General features: G+C 36.7%; 1 protein-coding gene across 12 annotated transcripts in view; it reads right to left on the reverse strand.

Annotated features, from left to right (window-relative positions):
- Positions 1-27,636, reverse strand: part of ZBTB20 (zinc finger and BTB domain containing 20) — a 775,204-nt gene that overhangs the window by 230,137 nt on the left and 517,431 nt on the right. For 4 of the 12 annotated variants that reach the window (XM_087439629.1, XM_087439632.1, XM_087439636.1 and 1 more), the window contains one exon: positions 16,853-16,952. The exons of the other annotated variants lie outside the window; for them this stretch is intronic. The gene's annotated coding sequence lies outside the window, so the exon portion shown is untranslated. The remainder of the gene's footprint in view (positions 1-16,852; positions 16,953-27,636) is intronic. 12 annotated transcript variants of the gene reach the window in all.

The following is a 27,636-nucleotide window of genomic DNA, read 5'->3' on the forward strand; positions in this document are numbered from 1 at the left end:
TCAGCACAGATTACAAAATATCTGTTCTTGGCAACTTTCTTCATTAGCTTTTTTTCCCCCTTGCAAAAAAGTTTATTTTTTTTTCTACCAGAGTAGCTGGAACAGGCATGCGTTTAGGGTGCTTTGGTGACACAAACTAATTATATAGTTATCAGCAGATAATACAGTAGCTATAATGAGAGTTACCATAGTTATCACGTAGGTATCATGTAATTTCTCCAGTATGCCATGCGGTGTGTCCCAGTCACCATGTAATTACCTCATGTCACCACTGCATTGTTTTATGGAAAATGCTTATCTCACCCTAACAAAACCTTTTCCGCCACATTTGGGGAAAAAAAGAAGTGGAATTCTTAGTTCTCCTTTCCAGTACTGCTCATTCCCAGGAAGATGTTGTCATGCGAATTTAAGAGAAACACCTGTCCTCTCCCTAAAATTTGCTTTTACACGGAGCAAATGGAGCGATTCTGTTTTCTTTTGCTTCATTCCACCCAGGTGAGAGAAGTCATTACCAACAATACATACATTTTCTCTTTTGTTTTTTTTTTTTGAAGTAAGCAAGCAAACAAACAAAAAACACTAAAAAACAACGCCAAACTCAAACCCAGCCCCACCCTATTTACTTAGGATTCGTTTAGTCTGGCACTTCCTCCCTACTCTTCTTTCTCAAATCTCAGTCACTCGCATTTGTTTTTCCCTAGAATTACGGTGTAAATCATTCTTAACAAGCTAGCTTGCAACTTGTCTCACTCAGTAGAAACACATAACGCCACTGTAATTGAAGCATGGAACTACAAGCTTGAAACTCTTTCTAACTATTTTTTGGGGCAGCTCTTCAGAAGGACACAACCGAGTTTCCCTCCCAGTGCTGTAACCCCTATGTCACACAGTGAGGATAACATCACAGATCAAGGCAAGAGGATAAAGAGAAGGCATTTGCAAAAGAAGAGGTGGGTGGTTCCTTTATTCCCCCCAGTTGGGCAGACAACCCTTTGAAGCAAGTACTGTGGTTACTACTTATGTATCTCCAGTTGATGGCTTGAAGTCCGACCTCACTGAGACCTCTCGATATGCCATTTCACCTTAGAGTTCCAGTCAAAAACAGGCTGGAGTGACTGCCTTTGCACCACAGATGAAAGCTGTTTCCAATTCTGCTTGTATTAGCTACCTGCCAATCTGAGCGTTGCCCATTCAATTGTACGTTTAACTCAAGTTGGGGTAAAAATCACCCCCAGATTTAGAAGGGCCGGAAAAATTGCTCTCCCATCCTAGAGCATTGTTCTTCAATCAAACAGTTCCTCTAAATACAGTTGACAGCCTTTGAGATGCAAAATGCATCACTTTAATGCAGTGGAGGTCCCCTTCACTGCATTGCCAAATCTATTTAGCAGAATCTTCTTGGAATAATCTGTCCCTAGACCTGAGGATGCACAGTGATTTTAAGCATTTTAAGCTAACGATAATGGTTAGTGCTGAGAACAGATGTACCTGGCTGTGATGTGATCTATTCCAGTAGGCTTTTATGAGCTATTCATTCCTATTGACTTAGCATTTTATGTCTGTGCTTTTGCCTGGTGTGATGGTTGCGTAGAAGTGTCATGTGTGTATTTTCCTGATGTGTGATGGCTGCACAGGGGGCTCTGTGTATTTTCTCAGTGCAATGGCTACACAGGGTGTTGTGTGTGTGTTTGCCTGGAGTTATAGCTGCACGTGTTATTGTGTGACTCTTCCCCCCCGATTTGATGCCTGCTTGCAGGGTCCTCTGTGTATCTTTTTCCTAGTGCGATGGTCGCACTTGTTGCTCTGCTAATGATGGACAGTTCTAGCAATTATCTATCTACAGGGTCCTGGGGAAAGAAATGCAGTAAAATCAATAAACAGTGCTAGACAGGCCCTTGTAAACATGGAATGACACCCCTGCATAAATGCCTTTTCCTACCATAGCATATAAAAATCCAAGTGCCGTTACCTATTGGCATTGGGATAAAATTTCTATGGTCTCTCCGTCTCTTTAATATATTGTAATCATTGGGGGAGTTTGAGATTACTGCTGGTTGGAGGGCTTTTACACATGAATCTATCTAATGACACTTTCAGTACATTGTCCTACACATCACCTCTTACACTCCATCCTGACTTGCTATGGTATGATAGCTGATATTCTGAAAGTGAATATGCCTTTCATTTATTCCTACAGTCTCACCAAACCCTCCCCCTAAGGCCTCCTCCATCACACACACACACACACACACACACACACGCACAACCACCTCCCTTGCCTCTCTCCAGTCTCTGTATCCCTCCTGTGTTCACCAAATGGAACTGACAGAGGAAAGAACCAATGAGGTTAAAGTCTTTTGAAACCCCTGGAATACAGATGAGCTGGGAGGCATCTGGAAACAAAACCAGACACTTGAAATCAAAGAGACAAGTAAATTACTATCCTAATCTAGGAAGAATAACTAAAGGTGTCAGTGGGGTTCCATTGATAGCACTTGGCCCTGGGCCAGAATACCAAGGGTTCAAACTCCACACCAGCTTTGGGCTCAGGCCCAAGTCTTACCACTGCAGGGCGCAGCAGCATGTGCAGTAGTGTTAAAGGTGTCAGCCTTCTGCAGAGAGGTTAAGTCCAAGTCCTTCTGCCTGTTTGTCATCACACCCCAGAGCGATGCAGAGATAACCCTAGCTTCCTCTCCAGTGCCTTTCTCAACAGAACAGGCTGTGGAGGGGCTGGTGCTCAGCGGCAGTATTTGCTAATATCAGTACTGTACAGTTAGCGAAATGCCCCTTTTCTGATGAGGCTGCTTGAAGAAATAAAGTCTGTGCAAGAAAATGCAACTACTTCCTCTTCCCCCACCAGAAAACCTGATGTCTGTCCTAAAGATCGTTCCGTCAATGCAAAGAGCTAAGTTTGGAAACCTAAAACCACGTGTCTGAATGAAAGGAAATGTTTTCATTGGAACAGCTTACATGTCTGGTACACTTGTATAAAAACTATTGCATAGCATTTTAGAGCTAAAATTGCTATAAAATGCTTAATACAGTAAGAATAATTATGAGATTTTGCACGCACAGCTGGTATACAACTAAAGTCTCAGCCACAGATTCAATGGAGCATGGGAAAACCATTTATAAAAATTCCTGGTATGCCAGTTTAACTCACCATCAACATCCCATCAACACTTCCTCCATTCCTTAGGTGGATGGGGGAGAGATTTACCTACCAAGTGCTTTATTTCTTCTTTCATGGATGTCGCTATTACTCAGTTCAAGGAATTCTAGTCATTACTTGACAGTAGCAATATACATTGTGACAGGACACAAATGACCTGAACACAAGGCTTCTCCATTGAGCACAAGGGTTACAAGTAGAGGCAATCATGAACCAAAAGACCAAATTATTGTCTACCTGCGGTACCCTCTCCCTTTTTTACTTCCTTTTTCTTGTATTCCTTCACCTCTTCTTGTCTCCCCTCTCCTTCTCTAAGATTCAAATCCTTGAGTGACTTCCTGGATACTCTGGATACCCATCCCCCTCTATATACCCATCACCTGCCTTCCCTTAGGTGACAACCCAAGGGCAGAATTCTTCCTTCACTTTCTCCCCACTCAAATTATAATGGTTCTTTCTTCTCCATTCCTTTTAGCTCCAGCTAATAACCACTTGAAAGGGCGCTAAAGTAATTTGGATATGCTGTTAAGGGTTGATAATAATTTAATATAGATTATTTCTTGATAAAAAAATTGAACTTGAGAGTCAAAGGCAGAATCTCTTCATTGTGGCCTTTTAGGCTCTATTGAAAATGCCATAACAGGTGAGATGATTCTAATCAGGGGCATTGATGGATGTTCCATTGCACTGTCCTGGTCAAAGAAAGAGAAGCTACTGTGCATATATAGAAACGCCCAGGGGGACAGTCTGGGGACACAAAGGCAACATGGTACAATATAAAATGGATTGGACCAGAGTCAGGAAACCAAAGTTTGAGTATCAACAAACTTTGTTGCCAAGTCTTTGGGCAAGTCATTCAGTTCCTTCAGTTGAGAAATGAGGCCCTTGGATTAGAAAACCTCTATGGCTCCTTCTAGCTCTGACATGAAGGTCACGTCATGGCTCTCTGACTGAAGGTCAGTTGGCTCTCCTAGTTGAGCTGCTTCCTCCAGTTGAGAATTAGTCTCTGAATAAAAGTGACTGCAGTTCCACATGGAGCCATCCTAAATAAACAGGAGTTTATACCCATGAGTAAGTTTTAAGATCTCTGCCTACTACCTGCATATGTTACTTTTGAGCTGGCTCCTTTATGCTATATAGATATTTTCTCGGCGTTGCGTTTCTCCTTATTTTCTTAATTCAACAAACATTTTATGAGCACTTTCTACACAGGAAACACAGAGCTAGTCACTGAAGATAGGGTAGAACAGGATACCATCTCTGCTTCCTAAGCATAAATAAATCTACTGTTCTCGTTTATTCTCTATCTCCCCTTCACTCTATGCATACACGTGTATACTTCTAAAACTATAAAATTACACAGAAAAAAATAAGAGGACTTAGACCTACGTCATCTGCACCCAGTCCAAAGTACTATTTATCTTCAATAAAAGAATATGATAATTTGTATTAGAAAATTACACATCAATAGTATAAGGGGTATTTCTCAACATGTAGTTTTAGGTCACTGATTTACAATGAGGACAACAATTTGGGTGGCAAGAAGATGATAGGGTTAAAACAATTCCTTCTGTAGGAATCCTGATAAAATCCTAGGATAACACCTGTGACTCCTGTAACTAGCCTCTGTAAAGTGAGAACGCAGGGTATTTCTGTGTATTCCTTTTTTCCTCCTAGGATTTTGGGTTCTTATCCCTGAAACCTTCCTGAATTAATAATAATAACTGCCATTTATTGAGTACATTTTAATTCCAGGCACTTCAAATACATTATTGCATATTAAGAAGATGACTCTGCCATGTAGATACTATTAACTTCACTTGACAGATGTGAAAACAGGCTCAGGGAGGTGAAGTACTTTGTCAAAGACAACACAGGCAGTGTGCAGAGTTGGGATTCAAACTCGGGTCTGTCTTTGTCTGTGCCGCACAGCTCCATAAACATTTCTTGGTTCTGCCAAATCTAACTTGATTTAAAAAATAAATAATCTTGTTTGAATGCTTTGTTAGCAAACAAGGAAAACATCCTTTATATTCTTTCTTCATAGTCATTCATTACGGTACATATAGTACAATGAAAACAGGAGATGGTTAAGATTTTTCTAAGTAGATCCGGCTGCCTTTTCATATTTATTTGGACTGAGAGGAATAATTGGATTTGGGGCTCTCAATCAAAGTAAAAGAATGAGCTGTTTGTTCTGTGAATAAGTATTTGTCACTAATTGATCAGACATGGATAAGGTGTGTTGTTACAACTATATCCGTGAGCTATGATTTACATTGTTCTACTGCATATTACTCTGTGCTGTTTTTCATTTTCTTGCACTTTGGACTTTTTGTTTTGTTTTTATGAATTTAGTCACAGTTGGTTGTGTTTTGAACTTTGTAAAAATGGAATACTAATAAAATTAAAAAAAGAAAAAGAAAATATTTTCAAAATGATGTCAAAATCAAATCTACCCCTCACTAATTTGATTTGTAGGAAATGGAGAACAAAGTATTACAAGCAGAATGCTTTTAAATATATCCTAATTACTTCAATGTGCAAATGCATTGACTAAATCAAAGCACACATTTAACACTTTGCACTTCAGTTGTGCTTATTCATCTAAATTCTATAGATAGAAATTCTATGAAAAAACAGGAGATGAACTTTACTATAGCCAGTCATTCTACAGTTATTGGGGGAAAACTCTTGTTCAAAAGTTCAAGCTTACCACTCAAGTCAGCTCAGTTTTGGACTAATGCAGAAGATCATTAGTCTGAATAATACGAAATAACAGATAATTTACTGCAGCTACTCAAGTTTTCCCAATGGACCCTGTTTTCCCTATTCTTTTCTGCTTTCAGGGGGGGCGGGGAGGGGGGGGCCAGCAAAGCCAGAGAGTATTGAGCAGGGCGAGTCCTGGGGAACGATGGCATGAGGCAGGAGGTAATCCACAGTCAAGAGCTGGGATGGAGTCTTGATGCCAGGGTTACTGAGAGCTTGGTCTGGGACCAGCTACACCAGAATCACCTGAGGAGCATGTTAAAAAGACATATTTCAGGGATTCACCCCAGAGCAAATCAACTGAGTCAGTATCTCTTGAGGTGGAACTCAAAGATCAGCATTTTAAATGAACTTCGAAGTAATTCTTATGCTGCCGAAGCCTGAAAAGCACTGGTTTATGTACTTAAACTCGCTGACTCTATATCTAGTGAGAGCCCTGCTGGTAGACTGGTATCTTCTGTCCCAATTGTCAAGACGCATGTGCAAGTACAACCAGTCATCCTGGGAGGCATCAACTCTACTAATAATAGCCCAAGGGTTTAGCCACGCATGATGCTGTTTTCATATGCAAGATTTCATCCAATCCCCACAGCAAGGATTACAAGGTAGGTATTATTACTATTCTCATCTTTCAGGTGAGGAGATTGAGATTCAGAGCGATTTAGTAACTTCTTGTGGGTCTCACACTCATCATTGCAAGAGCTCTTTAGAACTACTAAGAGCTAGTTTAACTCTTAGCCCAGCAGAAAAATATGTTCTCTAAAGATGTTTACTCCCCAAAATGTTCATGATTTGTTGACAGCATCATCATAAAGAAACTTGCCTAAATACTAGTAAGATGGGTTGTATAATAAGACATAGGGTGTGAGCATTTCTATCCAAGTAACTTTTTCCTCAGATTATTTTTATAGATACTAAAATCATCTACACTAAGTTGCTTAATCTTTCTTTAGCTCATTCAACAATCATGAACCTTGCCAGAACCTGAGGTAACAAAGATAAATAGGACACAGCTTCTGTATTCACTGAACTTGCAGGTCTGAAAAAGAGGCGAGCTTGTGTACAAATGGTTCTGGGTTAACCTGTAGTCAGTGGAGGCTGGAGCTGGAGAGAGAGAGGTTTATTGTCCTGGCAGACGAAGGGAAAGAGGGTGCGGTCTGGAAATTTTTTGTTGCTCCAGCACTTTGCCATTGGCAAAAAAAATCTAAAAATTTAGATTTTTAAAGATTACATTTTTACTTATACAGTTTTGTTAGACACAGGGCAGACTAAGTTACTTGTATATTTTGAGCCGATAAAACTTTATCTGGTTCATTCTTTCTGGCATCCAACTGGGTTTCTTTTTTGGCTAAATTCTGGGTACAGAGCCAAGTAAGTTGTTATGTTTATTCATTCTTACATAGAGCAGCCGAGATTCTATTCTTGAGATGGGTGCCTGATAAATTTTATCAGTAGTAGTTCATTTCACCCAATAAAAGTGACTCTATAGTGACATATTGGCTGTCTCCTTTACTTAATTTTCATCTGTTTCAATTACTCAAAATGCTAGTATTAGATTATGAAATTTTTACACTGAGAAATTTAAAAGTTAAAAACAATTGAAAATATAAAGAGTGATCTAGATTTCTCCTTCTTGTGATAACCTCAAATACACGTAAATGTGGTTTGAGTATATTAATGTAGAACTGACTGATGGAGTGAAGAAAATAAGGTTCTGGGAAGTCAAAGTGCAGTGCTGCTAACCTAAGGCAAATGTACAAGGATCCAAATAAGAAAAAGAGAGACTCTGAGAAACACTAGGCAATAGAAACAATATGATACGATTCCGAAAATGTCATATCATATTCAATATGATATGATTCCGAATATCTACATCTCAGATATTTCAGAAGCTTAATAAATTGGAAAAGCAAAACATTTTGATCCTTTAAGAGGTGACAAATAGTAGACATGTATTCTTAAGGTGCATTATCATTAAATTTGGAATTAATTAGATTATTCATTGTTTGCTCAAAATTTTTATTTTTCCAATGATTAGAGTATTTTTAGAACATTTAGAAAGTTTAATAAAAAGAAGAAATAAAATAGCACTTAATTCCATTATACAGAGGTAACTACCGTTCACATTTTAATGTTTTTCCTTCGATTGTAACCAAATACTTTCAGTTTTCTAATCTGGGATCATGTTAGGTACACAAGTTTCATTTGGATCAAGTATTTTCAGTTACATTATTTCATGAGTATTTCCTAGTAAAAAATTCTTTAAAATATCTTTAATAACTATACAATTAACAATTATTATATGCAATGATATATATGGATGGTCCTTAATTTGTTTAATAATTTCTCTGATTAAATATTTAAGATTGTTTTTCTCTTTTTTCACTTTTATAAATGACATTGTGATAAACACCTTTGTATATAAATCTTTGTCTGAGTTTCTATTTCCTATAGGTAGATTCCTAGAAGTGAAATTACTGGGCGAAAGGATACACTTTTAAAGAAAGGTTCTTCATAATATAATGCCATATTTTTATGCAGAATTTTGCTTCAATATACACCCCCCACTGTTACTATTATGTGAGTGCCAGTTTAATGTACACTTACCAGCCCTGAGAATTATTATTATTATAAATCATGTCTTTGAGTGCTAGTGAGTTAAAATACTTTTTCATACGTTTATTTTTCATTTGTATTTCCTCTTTCATGATTTTCCTTTTTATAATTTTCTTAGATGTTCTGTTTGAACAAATACATATCTCAGTTATCTTCGTATCTTTTGCTTCCATCTCACCTCTTATGCCATCACTATACTCTGGACTCCTTACTTCATCCTGCCTGGCCTGCATCCTAGATTTCTTCCATTCTGATCCATTCTGTACACTGCTGCCTAACAGTACTTTTGAAAATACTGCTTTTATCATGTCCGTCCTGATCAAGAACCTACAGTAGCTCCCAGCTATTTATCTATTGGCTAAATTCAACTGCCTTATTCAGGGGAAAATTAACTCCATTCTTGGATATTTCCTTATGAATTCTGTTGAATAACTTAGGTTATTGATGTATGGAACCTATAAGCAGTTAAGTTTTTATATGTGGGTATTTATATATAAAAAAGAGAGAGAGAGATAGGCGCAATGCCAAACACTAGGCACGAGCACTAGATGGGGCTTTATGGAGCATCAAGCCCAACTCTACGTTTATAAAGAAACTGACTCAAAGAGTTCAATAAATTGCCCCAGGTCACAGAGCTGGTTAAATGACAGAACTGGGACTAGAAACCAAGTCTCCTGATTCCCTGTTCAGTGCCCTTTAAATAGAGAATAATAAAAATCATTTTTACAATTCAAAAAATAGAAACAGCTAGGAAGACAGTTTAATTTCAATCTGTTCTTACGTAAAAAAGATTGTGAAAATCATGCCACATAGAAAGCTTTAATGTTCTTATAAAAACAAATAATATGTACTTCTTATAAATCGATCAAATGTGTCATTAAAATTTCCATAAAATTTGCACATCAGCAAATGACCCAGTTTATACTAGTTTGTTTTTTTCTTGTTAATCTACATTGTTTTCTTTAATCTGCTCTGCTATAATAGAAGCATCATATTTTTATTCTAGCATGTTGCAGATCATCATTAAGTTTCTTGGTAATATTTAGTGGTATTCAATGGAAAATCCAATTTTTCTAGCAATTTCTATAAAGAATTTCCTTTTGCAATAATTGAGGATCTTAAGAACTACCCTTAAAAAATAAAACAATAAGAACTACTTCAAAATGTCTCTATTTAAATAGTAAACAACAGGAAATGTTCTGGAAGAACATGGGCTATTAGCAATTGAATATGATGCAATTATTGCTATTTAATCACTATTTCATATTCAAGAATCACACAGTATCTGCCAAATGAAAATTTAACAGTAGTCACTGATGTGAGAATGGGAGTTGCCAAATATATTTATTATTTGTAGGGGTAGGGTGGGCAGAAGGCACAAATGTGGAAATAGCTACGAATGGGACTAACTTGATAGGGGCTCATTGATTGTAAAGGGTTGGTTCACAAAGCCTGTTTGCCTAACAAAAGTATTGACAGAAAGAGTATTTATTAAATCATGTGGAAGTTCAACAGTTTACAAAATCTAAGGGTTAAATAAATAGGTGGGTCATCCAGCAGTAGAGGAAGACTCTAAAGAGATCTCAGCTCTGTTTTTTCCTCTGTGTGCATGTGTGTGCACACAAAACAGGTCCATTCATTTCATACTCAGCAAATACTTATTAAGCACTTACTTTGTGCTAGAAGCTCTTTCATACCTAAAGAAATGATCCAGCTTTTTTGATTATCCTCTCCACAACTGTATCATAAAAACAACTAATGATCTATATCTGACACAATGTATTATAACAAAAAATGAGATATTGGGTAGGGGGAGAGGAATGAAGAAGCAACATTCTAAATTTCTTATTTCATACAGCATACAGTTTCATTAATAATGATAATTAAAGAAAATAGGCCTAAATATTTTAAGTAAATAACAGTAATCATTACTAGAAGAATAAACTATGCTTTAAAAATTGCAAATTGCTAGACTGATAGCAATAAAACAGTCACATATCAAAAGAGAAAAAGAGAGAGGACAAAGATGCATAAAAACACAGAAAATATTAAATAAAATTTCTGAGATAAGACCAGATATATTTTTACAACAATAAATAGTAATTAATTTAATTAGCATTAAAAATAAGCACTATAACATAGGAGTAAAAATACTCACAAAATCTAATCATAGGGTAGTACCTTAAGAGCACTAGTTTTGATAGTGGAGAAGTTTTGATAATGGAGAAAACCGAGTTCAAATCTTACTTCCATCATTTACTAGTTATGACCTCTTTCCTAAGGGGGAATTTATTTAGCCTATTCATCTCAATTTCCTAGTTTATAAAATGGGAATAAAAATAACTGATCATAGAGACGACTGGATAACATAATATCTATAAAGTTCAGTGCCTAGCACAACTAAGCATTCAATAATAACTATTATTTATAACATTTGTTTTAAAAGTGATATATCTAAATAAAAGGGAGGTAAAAATCAAAGGAGTGTTGTTCAAGATGTATTGTTAGCTGAAAAAATTGATAGAATATAAAATGAGAAAACCAAAGAGGGAGAGTGAGTCTTAAAAAGAAGGTAATCATTTCTGCAAAGAAACTAAAAGCAGCAAAAAGGGCTGAAGCCATAAGCCTGATGAAATCTGGATCCAGAAGCACACAGAGGTGGCTAGGAGTCTAGCTCTTTGGAGTAATGGAGCCAAAAAGGTTCCATATGAAATTATGGAACTGAGCCCAGCTCACTACTTCAGCAGAGGCTGCAAAAAATTTGGCCAACTGCTGTCTGGGGCAACAGCATATATAGAGCTGCAGACACTGAGAGGTGGAAAGATAAAGACACAGCCTCATGATCAAATATTCTTAAAAGAAAGAAGCTGAAAGCTACCATTATAAGATTTGGATTAGGACTAGGAATCCAGATAGAGGCAACTGCAAAACCACTAATCAGGGATGTATGTACAAAAAAAAAAAAAGAGAGAGAGAAGAGCTGGCCAGGTGGCTTAGTGGTTAAGTTCCTGCACCCTGCTTTGGTGGCCCAGCATTCACAGGTTTGGATCTCAGGCACAGACCTATGCACCGCTTATCAAGCCATGCTGTGGCAGGTGTCCCACATATATAGTAGAGGAAGATGGGCACAGATGTTAGCCCACAGCCAATCTTCCCCAGCAAAAAGAGGAGGATTGGCTAGCTCAGGGCTAGTTTCCTCACTCCCCCTCCCCCCTCACCAAAAAAAATGAGAGAGAGAGAAAGAAAACCAGGAGACAAGACAAAAATGCCTTATGACCAACATTAACCTGCAAAACAAAGTCCTAAAACATAGCAAGAAATCTAATGCTAAGAAAAACAACCAACAAAATTAGTAATTGGAACATTCACTGCAAAAGAATTTGATTTTATAGACTTGTTTGACAATGACCTCAGCATGAGTATCTTTGCAATGCTCAGAGATAAAAGAATCATTTAAAAGAACAAGAAACTATTAAATAAAAACAGACAGCAATAAGATAAGAATAGGTGAATAAAGAAACAACCAGAAATCTTAAAAATTAAAAATATGTTCATTGACATAAAAATGCAATAGATGGGATAACTTAAAATTAGGCAATTTCAAGGAGAGGATTAAGTGAGTTGATAGGTACTATTAAAGAATTCACTCAGGAAAAAAGTCACAGAGTGTAAAATATATTTTTAGAAAATGAAACAGCAGTTGAGATAAGGTAAATTGACTAGGAAACACCAATACATATCTTATAAGAATCCCAGAAGAAAAAAAATGGAGGTAATGACAAAGAAACAATAAAGGAAAAGATAATAGCTGAGAATTTTCTAGAATTAGAGACCTGAAAATACAAAGTATATCCTGAGTTCATGACTGATAATTCAAAATAAATCCACATCTAGACACATTTCAAAGAAACTATAAGAAAGCAAGGATATAGAAATACTCTTAAAAGTTACCAGAGGGAAAAGACAGACTACCTACAAAGAGATGAATAATAGACTGATAGCAGATTTCTCTTAAGTAATGATAGTTGACAGAACAACAGCCTAAGGTATAATTGAGTAATATCTTCAAATGCTGAGCAAAAACACCAAGATTGTTATTTAAGATAAAAGATAAAGAAACTTTTAGATATACAAAATGTACCACCCAGTGCCCTCGCTAACGAATTACTAACACCTGTAATTCAACAAGAAGAAAAGTGAACCTAGAAAGGAAGCCACAGAATCCAAGAATAATAGTGGGCACAGTAATGACTAAAATATAGGAGTAAATATAATTAAGCATTGACTATAAAAAATCAATTATAACCACTTTTGTATAAGTTTAAAACAAATAGGTAAAACTAAAACTCCATTCTACAATTACAATAACAAGATTGATACTTAGTAAGTAGATAAATACGCTAAGCATCTTTTTTTACATTAAGGAGAAAGTCAGAAATACTAAGAAGAGGATTTTGTTTTTAATTAGAAAAATATGTAGTTAGGTATACATACAAAAATGTTAGTATGAACACTAAAGAAACTGATAAGCCACCCATAGATTTCAAGCCCAGCAGTAAAATCCATGTACCAGGTCACAAAAGAAATTTCAAAAAAATTTTTTCAATTAAAACTATATAAAACATAATCTCTTAGTATAGTGCAATTAAATTCAGAATCAGTAATAAAAATAGAGCAAATATATGTTTAGAAAGTAAAAACATACACTTTGAAATAATTCAATGGTTAAAAATAAAAGATATTACAAAATACTTAAAATCGAACAAAACTACATTATCAAACATGCTATGTAGCTAAATTGAAAAACAGTTTAGAGACTAAAATTCATTTTTAAAAATAATAAAAAGTATTGAAATTAAATGAGTAATAATTCAACTCAGGAATCTAGAAAAGGATAAATGGTCTAAACTATAAAAAAGTAGAATGCAGAAAATAATGTTGATAAAATAAAAAAGTAATAATATAGACTACAAAGACACAATAAAGTAGATAAGCAAAATAAAATGTCAGTTTTTGAAAAAATTAAATGAAACAGAAAAATATTAAACAGTAAAAGAAGAGAAAAGGCTCCAATAAATAATATTAGTAATAAGGAGGGGACCCAATTATAGATAAAATTAAAAATCATAAGACTCTTATGAACAACTTTATGCAAATAAATTTGAAAGGATTGATTAACTTTTAATTGTATATTTTTCTTAAAAAACTTCCTAAAATTGACTTAAGCGGAAATAGAGGAAATAGAACACTTGAATAAACCAATAACCATGGAAGAAATTGAACTGATAACCAAAAGTTCACCCTATGCTACCTACCCCCTACTGACAGAAAATACTAGGTGCAAATGATTTTAGAGGCAAGTTTAACCAAATCTTCTGAATAGGTAATCCTTATAATATAATAACTGTTTTAGAAATAGAGAAAAAAGGAAAGGAAGGAAGTAAAGAGGGAGGGAGGAAGGAAGGAAGGAAAGAAGGAAGGAAGGAATGCTGCTCAACTTATTTTGTGAGGCTAGTATTACCATGACACCAAAACACCAATAACAATATAAGAAAGGAAAATTAAAGACCAATCTCCCTATGCAAACATACCGCGGACATAAAATATCAGCAAATTAAAGTCAACAGTGGATTAAAAAACCATACTGGACCAAGTGAAGTTTTTTCCAGGAATATAAGAAAAGTTTAATATCAGAAAATGTATTAATATCACATAAATTATTATCATGTTAATGGGAAATTTTATCATATTAGTGATTCAGAAAATGCATTAGATAAAATTCAACTAGTATTCCTGATTAAAAATGCTTTCCAAACTATAAATAAATAGTGGGAACTTCCTTAACACAATAGTTTTGATTTATCAAAACCCTAAGCAAATATCACATTTCCAAAACACTTCCATTAAAGTAAGAAACAGAACAGATATTCCTAATATCTGCTTCTATTCAATGCTATATAGAGGTCTTAGTAATGCAATATGACAGGAAAAAGAAATTGAACATTTAAGAACTAGAATTTAAGAGAAAAGCTGTCATTATTTACCGATGATACACATGTCCATGTAGAAAGCCTAAGAGAATTTCCAGTTTAGCCATTAGAACTAATAAGAGAGTTCAGCTAAGTTGCTGAATATACACTAATAATAATCAATAACAATGAAATAAAAAATAGATTCTATACATAAAAGCACAAAAACCTAAGTTATATGAGAAGAAATCAAACAAAATAGGTTCAAGCAAGACCATTATGATGAAAATTATAAAACATTATTAAAGAACATGAAGGGAGATTTGATTAAGTGGAGGAATACAGTCTGTTAACTGACGGAAAGACAATGTTATAAAAAGTCAATTATCCCCCAGATTGTTCTCTAAAGTTAATGTAATTACAAATAAAAATCAGAAGGGCTTTTGCCAAACTTGACAAACCAACCCTAAAATTCATATTGCATAGCTAAAGGCCAAGAAGAGCCAAGAGAATTTTAAAGAAGAACAGTGTGGAGAGATTTACCTTACCAAATAATAAGAATATTATAAAAGTATGGTAATTAAGACACTATGGTGTTGGCACAAGAGCAGAGAAACAGTCTACTGGATGAAATAAAGATCCTAAAAACAGATTTGATGTAGGCAAAAGATGGCATTACAAATTGGTGGGTAAGGATGACTAATTTGTTAAATGGTGCTGGGATAATTGAGTTATCCACATGGAAAAAGAATAAAATAGGGTGCATGTAAGATACCATCTACAAAAATAAATGCCAAGAAGATTAGAGATCTAAATGTAAAAGGCAAAAGTTTAAAACTATAGAAGAAAATGTAGGATGACCTTGTCATATGGAAGGATTTCTTAAATGACATAAAAGCACAAACCATAAAGGAAAATATAAATAAACTGCATTAAAATTAGAAGCTTTAAAAATAAATGCTACTATAGACACAGTTAAAAGAGAAGCTACAAATTGGAAAAAGATATTTGCAATCTATATTGCCCACAGGATGAGAATCCAGAATATTACAATAACAACCAAAACCAGAACCAAAAGCTGTCTAAAATAACAACAGTAAAGCAAATAACCCAATAGAAAGATGGGCAAAGATACAAATAGGCAACACACATGAGGAAATCCCAGTAGATTATAAGTGAAAACATTTTAAAATGAGATATTATTTAATCCCCATTAGGCTGACAAAAATTTAAAAAGTTTGGCCATTCCAAATGTTGTGAAGCATATGGAGAAACTCTCATAGATTGCTAATGAGAATATAAATTGGTACTATCACTTTGGAGAGAAATTTTATAATTCCTAGTAAAGTTGAAGATGCATTGTTTCTTACAGTTGAGCAATTCCTCCTCTATGTATAAACATGTATAAAAATGTTAACTGCAGTATTGGTTGTGAAGGGGAAACATTAGAAATAATGTCTAACAACACAAGACTCAATAAGTAAATTTCAGTGATAAGTACAGTAGGATATATAAGCCATAAGATATGGCTTATGTAAAAATAATTCATAACGATAGAGGTCAGAATAGTTTTGCTTATTTTTAACCTTTTGTTAAAGCTTTGGAGAATATCACCTCTAAGGAAGCATGAGGGACTCTTCCTGGGTATTGTGAATGTTTTGTATCTTAGATTGGGTGTGGTCACATGGATGTATGCTTACATAAAAGCTCATCAAGCTATACACTTAATTTGTCTACTTCACTGGATGTCACTTATAATGGTATAACAGAAGATAAAAACAGGTTCAGAAATAAATGGTCCAAATTAATTAGTATTTGTTTAACCTGGGTGCTGGATTCCTGTATGTTCATATTGTTCTTTATACTTTATATGTTTGAAATATTTTACACTAACAAAATTGATAAGACAAAGACTACTGCTTTTCCTAACTTGAATTACTCAAAGTAAAGGAAAGCACTAGAGTCATCTTCTTCTCTTCACTGTCCCTGACGATAGAACTGAATATTCTAGGAATCAATCAGCACTTCACAGCCACACATATTTACAAAGTGATCATTTTGTTGAATCAAAAGCAAAACTTTCAATTCATTTCTTGACTACGAGTAGAATCTAGGCTTTCTTAAGTGAGTGACCAGCAGCATATATTGTTGATATGATGCTACCATCGTACAAAGATCATTCATTCATTTAGGTTTTTCAACTGATGAAGTGGGGGATGCATTGCCAAGGACTTTTCTGATGTGAATCAACAGGTGGTTTGGCATCAAGATGGCTATTTGTTTGTGGGTTTCACCTCTGGTTTCAGAAAAGAAAAAGAGACGATACCTTTTCAATGCTGTATTTCAAGTTGACCATATGGAAAGCAAGGTTTTATTCCAGCCAATTCTCCTTCTCTCAAAACGTGGAGGAAAAGTGCCAGCCACTGCTACTCTCGTCACCAGCCACGGTACAGATGTTTGGAAAATGCAAAAACAGAGAAATGAAACAAAAAGAAAACCCTCAAAAATAAGTTTTGCATAAATGAAAAATAGAGTATATAATTATCAGAGCTGCAAAAAGGTAAATGCATTTATTTTTCTCCTTGTGTTAAACAAAAAGAACCCAAACAAACAAAATCATTGCTGTTTTGACTTAATCAGTGTTTTGCTGAAACTGACAATTACAAGGACCAACTCAAACATAGCTAAAAGTGGGAATAAAAAACAGATTTCTTTTAATTTGATAAAAGATTTTTTATCTCCAAGAATGTTAGAATATGACCTACTTAAATGAATACTTATTAAAGGAGTGGACCTATTAAAAACTATATGTTTTCAGGTGCCAAAATGGGAATGGAGACAGTGTTTCTTTGAAATCTTGTAAGAGAAAAAAATTAATTGAAATTATAATGGTTTCTTATGCAACTCAGAAAAAATACAGCTTAGGAAGAACTGTCTCCCAACTGTTGCAACGTGCATCCCTAAGTTGGCTTAGCCAGTACACAGCTCCAGTTATTCCAAAAGCAAATGCCCTACTTGATTTAAGCACGTCAATGTAAATTACTCAAATGAGACTGTCTTTGTTTAAAAAAAGTTTTAAAAAACAATGTAATTTCTGAAAGAGTATTGCCTGAATTGAAAGTCAGACCTCAACTTAGGCCTAGCTATGGCACAATCCTGGTGTATCTTTGCTCATGTTATTAAACATCTTTGGGCCTCGGTATCCACCTGTCTCAATTTCCACTGTGATACAAAGTCACAGCCCTGTCATCAAGCCTCTTTCCAGCCCTAAAATTCTATGAATCTAATGAAATTACTCCAGCAGAAGAATTTTACTTTTCTTCCTTCCTTTCTTGCTTTCTTAAAATAAATAGACAAATAATCAAATAGGTAAGTAAATATATATTAAAAACACATACACCATCCTAATCAGCTATCCCTTTGAATAGGAAGAGAGAATATTTTTTTTGTTGTCATTATCTATTCCCTAATGTGTATTTAAAAAGAGAGTTCCTATAGAAAAGATTTTTATTTTTTTCCTGAATCAAAAATAGCATGTCATTTCATTGCCATTCAAGTTCTATTAAGAAAGAAAACAAAAAATCATTACAGAAATCCTATTAGGAACTTTAGAAGGAAAGAAAAAGTCACTAAAACTCCATTTAAAATTCAAATTGTTCGTTTACGTGTTTTCTTTTACAGAAAATAGAAGTGTTGTCTGAAACTACCTTCCCTTCCTTTTCCAGGGACAAGATCCTTAACTGTGTAAACACAGGACCCTCTCCTCACACCCTTCCCACCTGGCTGCTGAGGTAGCAAAGCTGAGGTCTAGATTACAGCACGAGATATTTGGTATGGGAGTCAAACACTTCATCTGGGAGACAGTACTGTGGTCGATTTGCCAAATCTAAAAGAAAGTTAAGCCCCATCACTATGTTGGCAAGAAATTTGGGTTCTCGTGGCTGAACAATGAAAATCATTTTTACACAAGACTTTTAAGAAATGAAAGCACCTGGGGCACCAGCCAGAAAATAAGTCTCAGAATGCAAGTTTTTCATGTCAATATTTAAACCAGGTAAGACAGTATTGATGTACCCTTAACGAAGGGTCTAAAAAGAAGACAGGGCACCTGACACCATGGTGAATAACAGAGGCTCAGCCTTATGAAAAGGCCAGTCTTAGGGCGAATGCTCCATTGTTCCTAGTGCTGATATGCCAAAGGCACTGGCAGAGGCAGAATACGAAGAGCAACAGGCAAGGCTCCTGTTACAGGCTCCAGCTCAGCTCTGTATGCTGATAAGCCCGGGACCACCAGCCTGCACACTCAGGGAACACCGAGGGTGGGCCCCCAGGGGAGGAGGGCTCCTCAACCAGAAAGGCAAGAGGTGGAAATTGCACAGCATATGAGCACTCCCTGCTGGCAGGTGAGGTTGGAGACGAACAGGTAGTGTCCTAGAGGGGGCTCTCAAAGGTTTCTGTGAGGAGGCTAACAGACATACTTCACTTTCAGGGGATATGAGCATGGTTCCCACCAGGTTTAGATGGTTCCCGATGTTATGCTGAATGAGAAGGAGGTTAGGAGAGGATACTGATAGGACGAACTCCAAGAACTGGTGAAAACTATGTAAAGCTGGTATACAATTTTCATTAACTTTTCTAGCTATTAACATTTTATAAAGTATATACAGGCCAGTGTGTGTGCACGTGTGTGTGGGGTGGAGGGAAATGAATTTCTGTGCAGCTCCCTTTATCTCAGCAAAAGAATCCTTAGGACAGCCCAATGTGTTTGCAATATTTATGTTTTACCAGGAAATCCCATCCATAACCCTGATGGAACCACTTGGCGCATCCACTATACCGCCACATCTAAGCCCTAGACTAGTGGTCTTTGTTTATCTGCGCAGGCCTGGGCAACAATACTGGTATCTTCCTAGCTCTGCTCTGTTAGGGTTCTTCTGTATAATAAGATGAAGGTCAAAATGGCAGCCTGCTAACAGCAGCAGTATTTCAGTAGCAGGAATAACTTGCTTGTCATCAACTTGTTAATGCAATAGTCAAACATTTCTTTGACATGTACAATATCGGCTAACTTCAGCAGATAAAGAGTCTAGAACAGGAAGATGCTGCAGATGCTTCAGCTTGGAGGAAGGCTTAGCAGAGCCAAAACGTCAGCAGGGCCTGTTTGTTCCATACTTTCTGTTGGGCTCTGTGAAAGAAATGTTAGATTACTGCAATGACAAGTTTGTGACAAGCAAGTCACTTGTGCAACTGGTGCGCTCCTGTTTTTATCTGTTTACCATTCAGACTTGTGAATGCCATTTCAAGCACTTACAGGATTTCTGGCTCCCATTAAGGGGAAATGGTTCCTCCATGTTTAGAATTTTCTGCCTCAAAGAGAATTACTAAGCAATTATTTATCCCTGTGGTCACAATGTCACACAAAAGCACTCTTGAGTTGTTTAGTTGGACTCTGAGTCATGAAATGGAGTCCTGGGGACTGGATAGCTTGGAGCATCAGAAATTTCTCATCTAGTTTATTGGAATGACTACAAAGCAAGCCTGTGAGAGTCAATAAAATTGTGGCCAGCTTGAAATACCTTGCTCTTTTGCTCTGGGATCATATATCAAGGCCATATGCTTCAAGTCACATAAAATCACTTGTAATGAGTAGATCCTGAGAAGCCAAGGCCTGACTGTGTCACAGACACTGACATGTGATCTAACATACGATAGTTTTGGTGACAAGGACTGCTTTAACTTTTGAAAAGGGAATTTACAAGGCCTTCCCCCTGTGTTCTGTGGGTAGCCGGAGGGCCAATCCAAATCCAGAAAATATCTTAAGTGTGTGGTAAAAAGTAATATCATAATCTAAAATTAACACTTGAGATCATCCCCTTTAGGCTGAATTTTTATAGTAAATGGAGACCCTGGGAGATTTCAGATCCAGAGTTCAAAGTTGTCTCATTAGATTCTCCATCTGAGATCACTGAGTGACTTTTGGTGAATCATTTTAACCTCCTGGGAGGAAGGTACAAAACAATAATACATGTTCTTTGTTCACCTGACATGAATGGTCTCAGAGTCAGTGTCAAAAAAGACGAAGAGTCCCTTCAGAACTCAAGAACGAGAACAGTATTTCCTAAAAGTCATGTATTCTTTTTATGATTTAAAATTGTCCATTTTTGGTACTGAATTTATAAATAATTCTAGGTATACCTCTTAAAGATCATAGAAGCATGAGGTTTTGAAGCGAGGAGACAGACTTTCACAATATCTGGAGAAGCATGTCAAAGCTAGAACAGAGGTGGAATGGCAAGGACCAGACAGAAAGTAATGATCTTAAACGAGGCAGAACTTGGTACGGGTGACTAGAGAATGTTACAGAAATGGGTAATAGTCCTTGCCGAATAAAAATTTTATTGTTAATAATCATTTGCCAGACACTACATGTGTTACACAACTTACATGTGTAATAAAATCTTTACAACAGCTCTATGGTATATGTATTATCAAATATTTTTTTTAGATGTGGAAATTAAAACTTAGAGAAATTTAAATACTTTACCATAAATCTACAAGTAGCAGAGATTTGAAACCAGTTTTCCCCTACTCCAAAACCTTTATGCTCTTAACCACTGAAGAACTAACGTCATTTCCACTGCCTCCAGGAGACTTTTCTCTCTAGTTTACTGGAAAACATTTTAATTTGTAAATGTAGATATTCAAGGATTTGATATAAAAGAGCCAGTGAGAATATTCTGACTCTAGCTGTCTTGCCATCCTTCTTAGGCCTCTGGGAAAGCTGAGCTTCATCAAGATATCATTTCTTTTGCCCAGCCTGACCTATCCCTACCTGAATACACTGGGAAGAGGTGAAAGGGATTCTAGCCTGATCACGTATGTCTGTGCTGTGAATGCAGGGTGTTCGGCCACATCCACTCGTGTCCATGCCAACTCCTTTCTCTCTCTTCACGTGTACAGTCTTTGGTTCCCCCTAATCTTTGCTCCCATGTTACCTCCAGGGAGCCTCCTTTTGTTACTTGTCTGCTATTCTTTTTTGGTGGGGGAAGGGGCAGATGTCTTTCTCACCATGACAAGGATCACCGAAACAGTCTAAACTTCAAACTTTGCACAGAACGTATCCTCTGTTCGGTCTTCTGCTTTGCTTCTCTTTAATGATAGTTTTGCCACAGGTCCCGATCGTATGTAACTCAGAGCTATGCAAATCAAATAGTACACCAGACTTCGCAGCTAGTCTGTCTTCAAATGAATCCGTGTCCGAGAGGCAGAAACCCCTGAACGAGGCATGTCTTCCGACTGTCCGTCTGATGGCTGCTTTCCTTGTATGAGGGGCAAAAAATAAGCTGAGTGAATCTGCATCGACGTTCCCCGGTCTTTTTTTAGTGTGTGTTCAGAGTGCATCACAAGAGGGTTTAGCTCACACAAACTGGGTTTTTTTTTTCATGATATTTCTACATTTTTTTACTTCTAGAGGTTGGTTCCCCAAGCACAGGATTCTTACTTAAAAGGTACTCAGACAGACACCGTGCATGACGTAGAATCATAAGATCACAGGGCGATGTGTAAAGAAGTCTAAATGACCTGTAGTTGGAGTCTGGGTCTGGTGCCTGTGTTAGCTCATGCTGGCCATTCAGCCTCTGCTGCCCACCACCAGGGACATGGGGCTCTCAACCTCACAGGCCACCCAATCCCGCGTTAGGACCCACGTATTCGCACAAAGTGTCCTTCGTTATGTTGAACCATAACCTATCTTTCTAAAATTCCCCCCATGGCTTCTAGTTCTTTCTGACCCTACCTTTCAATCCTGAGAGCTTCAGGGAATTAATAGTTTAATGGCTCATTTAATGACAACCCTTGTGCAGACCACATACCAACAAGGGGTTTAGATTGCCTGCCTTGTCCCTCTTCTCTTACCCCCCTTGAGTTAAATTCTCACTCTACCCCTTCGACAACCTTGGGAGAAATGAAAGTCAGTCAGTCTACCCAGTTCTTCATTTCTCTTTAGATGCAGATAACACATGTGGCAAAGCATTCTTAATCTCTTTGATTTTCTGTCCTCTTCTGTGGAACATCTTGCTAGACAACCTGAAGCAGATCTGACTGCTCTAGCTATTTATAGGGTGACCATATGATTTATTGTCCAAACAGGTACACTTTTGGTTTTTTTGCTGAGGAAGGTTTGCCCTGAGCTAACATCTGTTGCCAATCTTCCTCTTTTTGCTTGAGGAAGATTCGCCCTAAGCTAACATCTGTGCCCGTCTTCCTCTATTTATATGTGGGTCACCGCCACAGCATGGCCACCAACGAGTGGTGTGGGTCTGAGCCCGGGAACTGAACCCAGGCTGTTGACGGGGAGCATGCTGAACTTAACCACTAGGCCATGGGGCCGGCCTCAAACAGGTATACTTTTGAGGGTAAACAGCACTATGAATAATTATTTCAAGATCACAGGCGTAAACCAGCAGTGTTGCAGGCAAACCTATACAGTACCTCACACAAACCTGAGCCCCACTACCTATCTCTCTGCACCGTAGTTATCTGTTTCCACGTCTGCTTCTTCCACTAGACTGTGAGCACTCTTTACTGATGGAAACTTATTTACCTGTGTACCACCAGTTCCAAAAAAGTATTTGGCAAGTAAAAAGAGCTTGTAGATACTTTTTTTTTTTTTAAATTGAGGATGTTTTTTTCCCTAACTGCATCCTATGCACCTCTCCTCTCATTTTAATAGCAAATACCATCAACATATATTGACTTCATATTTTCAGAAATGAATCAACAATATTTCACTTAGTGCCACAGGAGGGGAATGGTTTGCGTTTAGTGGTAATGGGTTTGACTTAGAATATTGACAGCAACAAGCAGAGAGGAAAATGTGGTAACTTTTTCACTAAAAGTTTACTGCACATTTTTACAGACCACTGAACAATATGCTCTAATTTCTTTGTTCATAAGTGAATCTTTTCAGCAGCTGTATTCACAATTTCCAGTTTGTAGTTGTCAATTATGATAGGAAGTGACGGTAACATAGTGTGATGGTTACATACGCGGTCATATGTAACATAGGGTAACATAGTGTGATTCCTGAGAATTCTCCACTAAAGCATGATGGCAATTCATTGCTCTCATCTTGGCCAAGCACACTTAGATGTCCTGGTGACTTTCAGCAGCTTCCGATTAACAATGACTTTAAAAAAGAGAAACAAGAGAAACTCCTGAAAAATGTGAACCACCTAAAGAAATCATTCCTTCCCTTGTCCCTGACACGTTTAGACTATTCCAGAAAGATGTGAGTCTATCCTGTTCAAGTTAAAGAGCTTCATAGAGGACAATCCTAAAACTTCTCTTTCGGTGTTTAGAAGCCTCTTTATCAAGCCTCATTACCAAACCTAAAGATTTTCTGTTGCAGTATAAGCATATTTCATCACTATGGGGCCTCAGTGAAGAAAAGAGAGACAAGCTCATTTCTTATTTCCCATAACTTGTTTAAAAACTGGTATTAGCTCATTAGCTCAACATTCTTTTTTCCAAGATGAAAAAAATCTCAATGTCTTTGACTTTGCCTTAAAGAACTTTTTTCTCAAAATGTTAAATTTAAATTTTATGGGAGGGATTTTATAACTCTTTCTCTCCAAGATACTCACATCCAGTTTTAGTTGAATTCAGAACAAGCACGATTAAGTGTCTGATCTGTGCTCAGAGGAAATAGTAGAAATGTCTATATTCTGTATGCTTCTTATATATTCCACTATTACAGCTATTTTTAAATTTCAGTTTTACATTTCACACTCTTGATTAACTTTCTGTGCTCTATTTCTAGATGCTATTTTGCCCACAGAGCTCGTCATTCTTTATTTGCATTCCATCAATGACATTTACCAAACTGTCATGGGTAATGGAAAACACAAGAGTTGCAAGAAGATTCAAAAGAAACAAAATTATATGTCTTCCCTTGCAGACTCTTAAATTTATGGAGAAAGAAGACAATCCCACATAAAAGAAGCAGCATGTTATGCATGTTCAGGTATGCGGTGTCAGTTTAGCAGTTATTAGCAAATGCAAGCTAATACAGCTATGTATATGAAATTTCTGTGATGAGGGAGTAGTGGGATGAACTGCCATTGTGAGGTTTGCTTTCTCTACTAAAAAATACTAACATTGACTTTTATCTAACTACATTCTGTATATTTTCTGTTTTACTGAGGTTTCATTTAGAATGACTGTCCTTCCTCTGACATGGTTGGTTATACCCATGTTTCAAGTTGTCACTATTTGGACACTGTGCCTAAAAGCACTGTACTCTGAAAGCACCCATCCCTTGTCCTCAACATCTAGAATAGTGATTTACAACTGTTTAGAATTGCTGGTGTCCTATTGTTAATGTGATTTTGGATCACTCTTCCCTGCCTACTCCTTCTTAAAATATAATTTTAACTTAAAATTGATTTTGTTTTGAGATTTTGAAATGCTGCTATAATTTAGAATACACTGGGTTTGTTAATATTGGGAAACACGTATCTAGATAACTAAGGTAATCAAAAACCAGAATCCAGGACGGATCCCAATGGCATCTCATTTCTACATTTCTCCACATTGACTCTGATCTCATAATCATTTCTTGAGAATTCTGAAGTGCTTGACACCAAATAAATAGGTGCGAAATTTTTTTTTTTGGTCATTTGAGACAAAATTAAAAGCTCTGCTAGTTAAGTGGAGTCAAATCACAACTCAAGCTTTGCCTTACTTTATCAGAGCTCTCACTGGGCCAAGAAAGAAGACAACGTATTGGCACGGCATTGTGTTGGTTATTACCTAGTGTCCTGGTATCATCAAAGGATTGCCAAATAAGTTTTACTGGGGCTTTCCTGGGATATTTCATTGCATGCAGGTTGGATTTCCATGTCTATAATTTGCATATAGAAGTATTAAAATGTTTGTATTCAAGTGCAGTGTCCCAAATAGAGAGTTTCATTTTGGCAGAGAAGAGACAATGAAGGTAAATGTGAAAGTATCCTCACCCACAAACCAGAGAGCTGAGCCAGAGTGTAGCTGCAGCCTCCTGGGTGTTCAGTCACGGAGCACCACTTATGGAAGAGTTTGCAGTTCTATACTGACCTCAGTTTTAAATTGTGCTGAGTATAAACATAACATAACTTGTTGTTAACAAGTAGCTCATTTATTAACTTTATGGAGAATCTTCCTCTAAAATACTAGTCCAATCTATTCTTTTGTCCAATCTATTCTCTATTTTTGACCAGACTACTGTTTCTATATAATTTCTATAGAAATTATAGAATTTTATTCTATAAATATCTATATTATACATTTTCTACCAGCCTAATCTATTCTTATACCTACCCAATCTACTCTACTCTCAGCATACAATTCCAAGAGATTCACATACATAACTCAACATTCATTACTTCTGGACACACAAAGGGTCACTGGGTCCATGAATGCTAGTTAAGCAGGTAATTTCCAGGCGACTACTAAACGAGTAGAAACTGAAAAGTGTATGTGTGCTTTATAATTACCGGGGAAAAGAGGACTTTGCATATGGAGCAGCATACAGTTATTTCAAAAGCTCATTTCTTCAAAAAGAACAAAGGTAATGGCCCCTATTCTGGTGTATGTACATCAGAAATTCAGTATCAGCTTTTTTTTTCTTTTTAAGTAGATCTTGAGGCGAGTACTAAAGAGGACTCTTTTCGTAGTAATAACACCTCTTACGTGGGGTCCTTTTGAGTTAAAAGTTGGGAAGTGGACTTTTTAGGAAGGCAGAGGTACAAATCATTATAAAATCATCCAATCATTTATAAAATAAAAACAAGAATGACAATTTATTGGCCAAAAAGTGAAGGGGGACAAATTTCTGAATAAAGGTGTCTGTGTGACTGGGACCTAACATAGAACTGGAACTAGATAGACTATTTACCTCTGTGCCTTTTGTGGTGGGTGTTGTGGGTCTCCATCTGAGTGGTGCCCGTCACTGAGGCATCACAGAGGCATCAACAAAGCTCATCTCTGTAACAGTAGATTTTACTCCAAGTTAAGAAAGACCTTAAAGAAACACTTCAAGTGTTCTGTTAGTTATTAGCCATACAGCGGGGCAGCTATTTCTTTTCTGGCAGGGACAGCCAAGGCTAAAGAGTCAATATATGTGCCTTACCTGCTGAGGAGGGATCAGACATACACCCTCAGCACTTTTGTCCCGCTGTTCTCATTTCACTCAGTGATCAGTAGACAAAGTATACACTAGAGAAGTAAGAGATGAAGAAGTTGCTAGGATTTCTAAGGAAGAAGAACCCAAATCTTGCCTGCCTTAGGCAAGAGAACATTTTAGTATTAATAAAAAGAGATGGTTAAATTGCAGCCCATCAAATTTCAAATACAGTTCCAAAGTGTGTCTAATGTGATCCAAAAGAAAACAAAATTCCTGCTGTCCTTAGCTGTAAATTCTGCAGGCTGATTCTACGTTCTCATCTCATTCCTGTTTCTTCCTCTGCCCCAGAAAGGATTAGTGTCTAACATTAAACAAACAGTATACAACAAAGAACAGATATGATGTGTACTCATAAAATTTTGAATCCAGAGCAAAAGGAGGGTAAATTCTTAGCCCAGCAGATGAGTCTTACTGACAGTAATAGAGACACGTTTCTAATTCATCCATGGAAGGTGCTGAAAATGTTCTCTATTATATCTTGAGATGAAGTTTTGGTTGTATAAAAATCTTGTGCTTAATGCGGCATATTGGGTTTTTTTCCCTCCTCTCTGGGACCACAAAAACAGATCTAAGTATAGACAGAGGCAGGAGAGCATGTTTATTTCTTCATTAGAAGCTGTGCATGTTACCCTTTCTATCGTAAATGAATTAGAAAGAAAAATACCAAGTCTCTTGATATAGGCCATGTTACAAATCCATGTGCACATGCTTTCATTTTTCCCATTCTCTCAATTCTTATGCCCATTTTTCTTTTTTGAATGAGGGCTGCCCTTATATTCCCAGATGATTTCTGGTGATTGGAGCCCTCGTGACCTCCCTTTGTTCATCCATACTGTCTGGTTCAATACAACACTCTCAAGGGGCCTTCCTCCTACCAAAGATGGTGA

This window comes from Ceratotherium simum, chromosome 15, assembly GCF_057802395.1.
Source record: "Ceratotherium simum simum isolate JZ-2026a chromosome 15, ASM5780239v1, whole genome shotgun sequence".
Classification (NCBI taxonomy): Eukaryota; Metazoa; Chordata; class Mammalia; order Perissodactyla; family Rhinocerotidae; genus Ceratotherium; species Ceratotherium simum.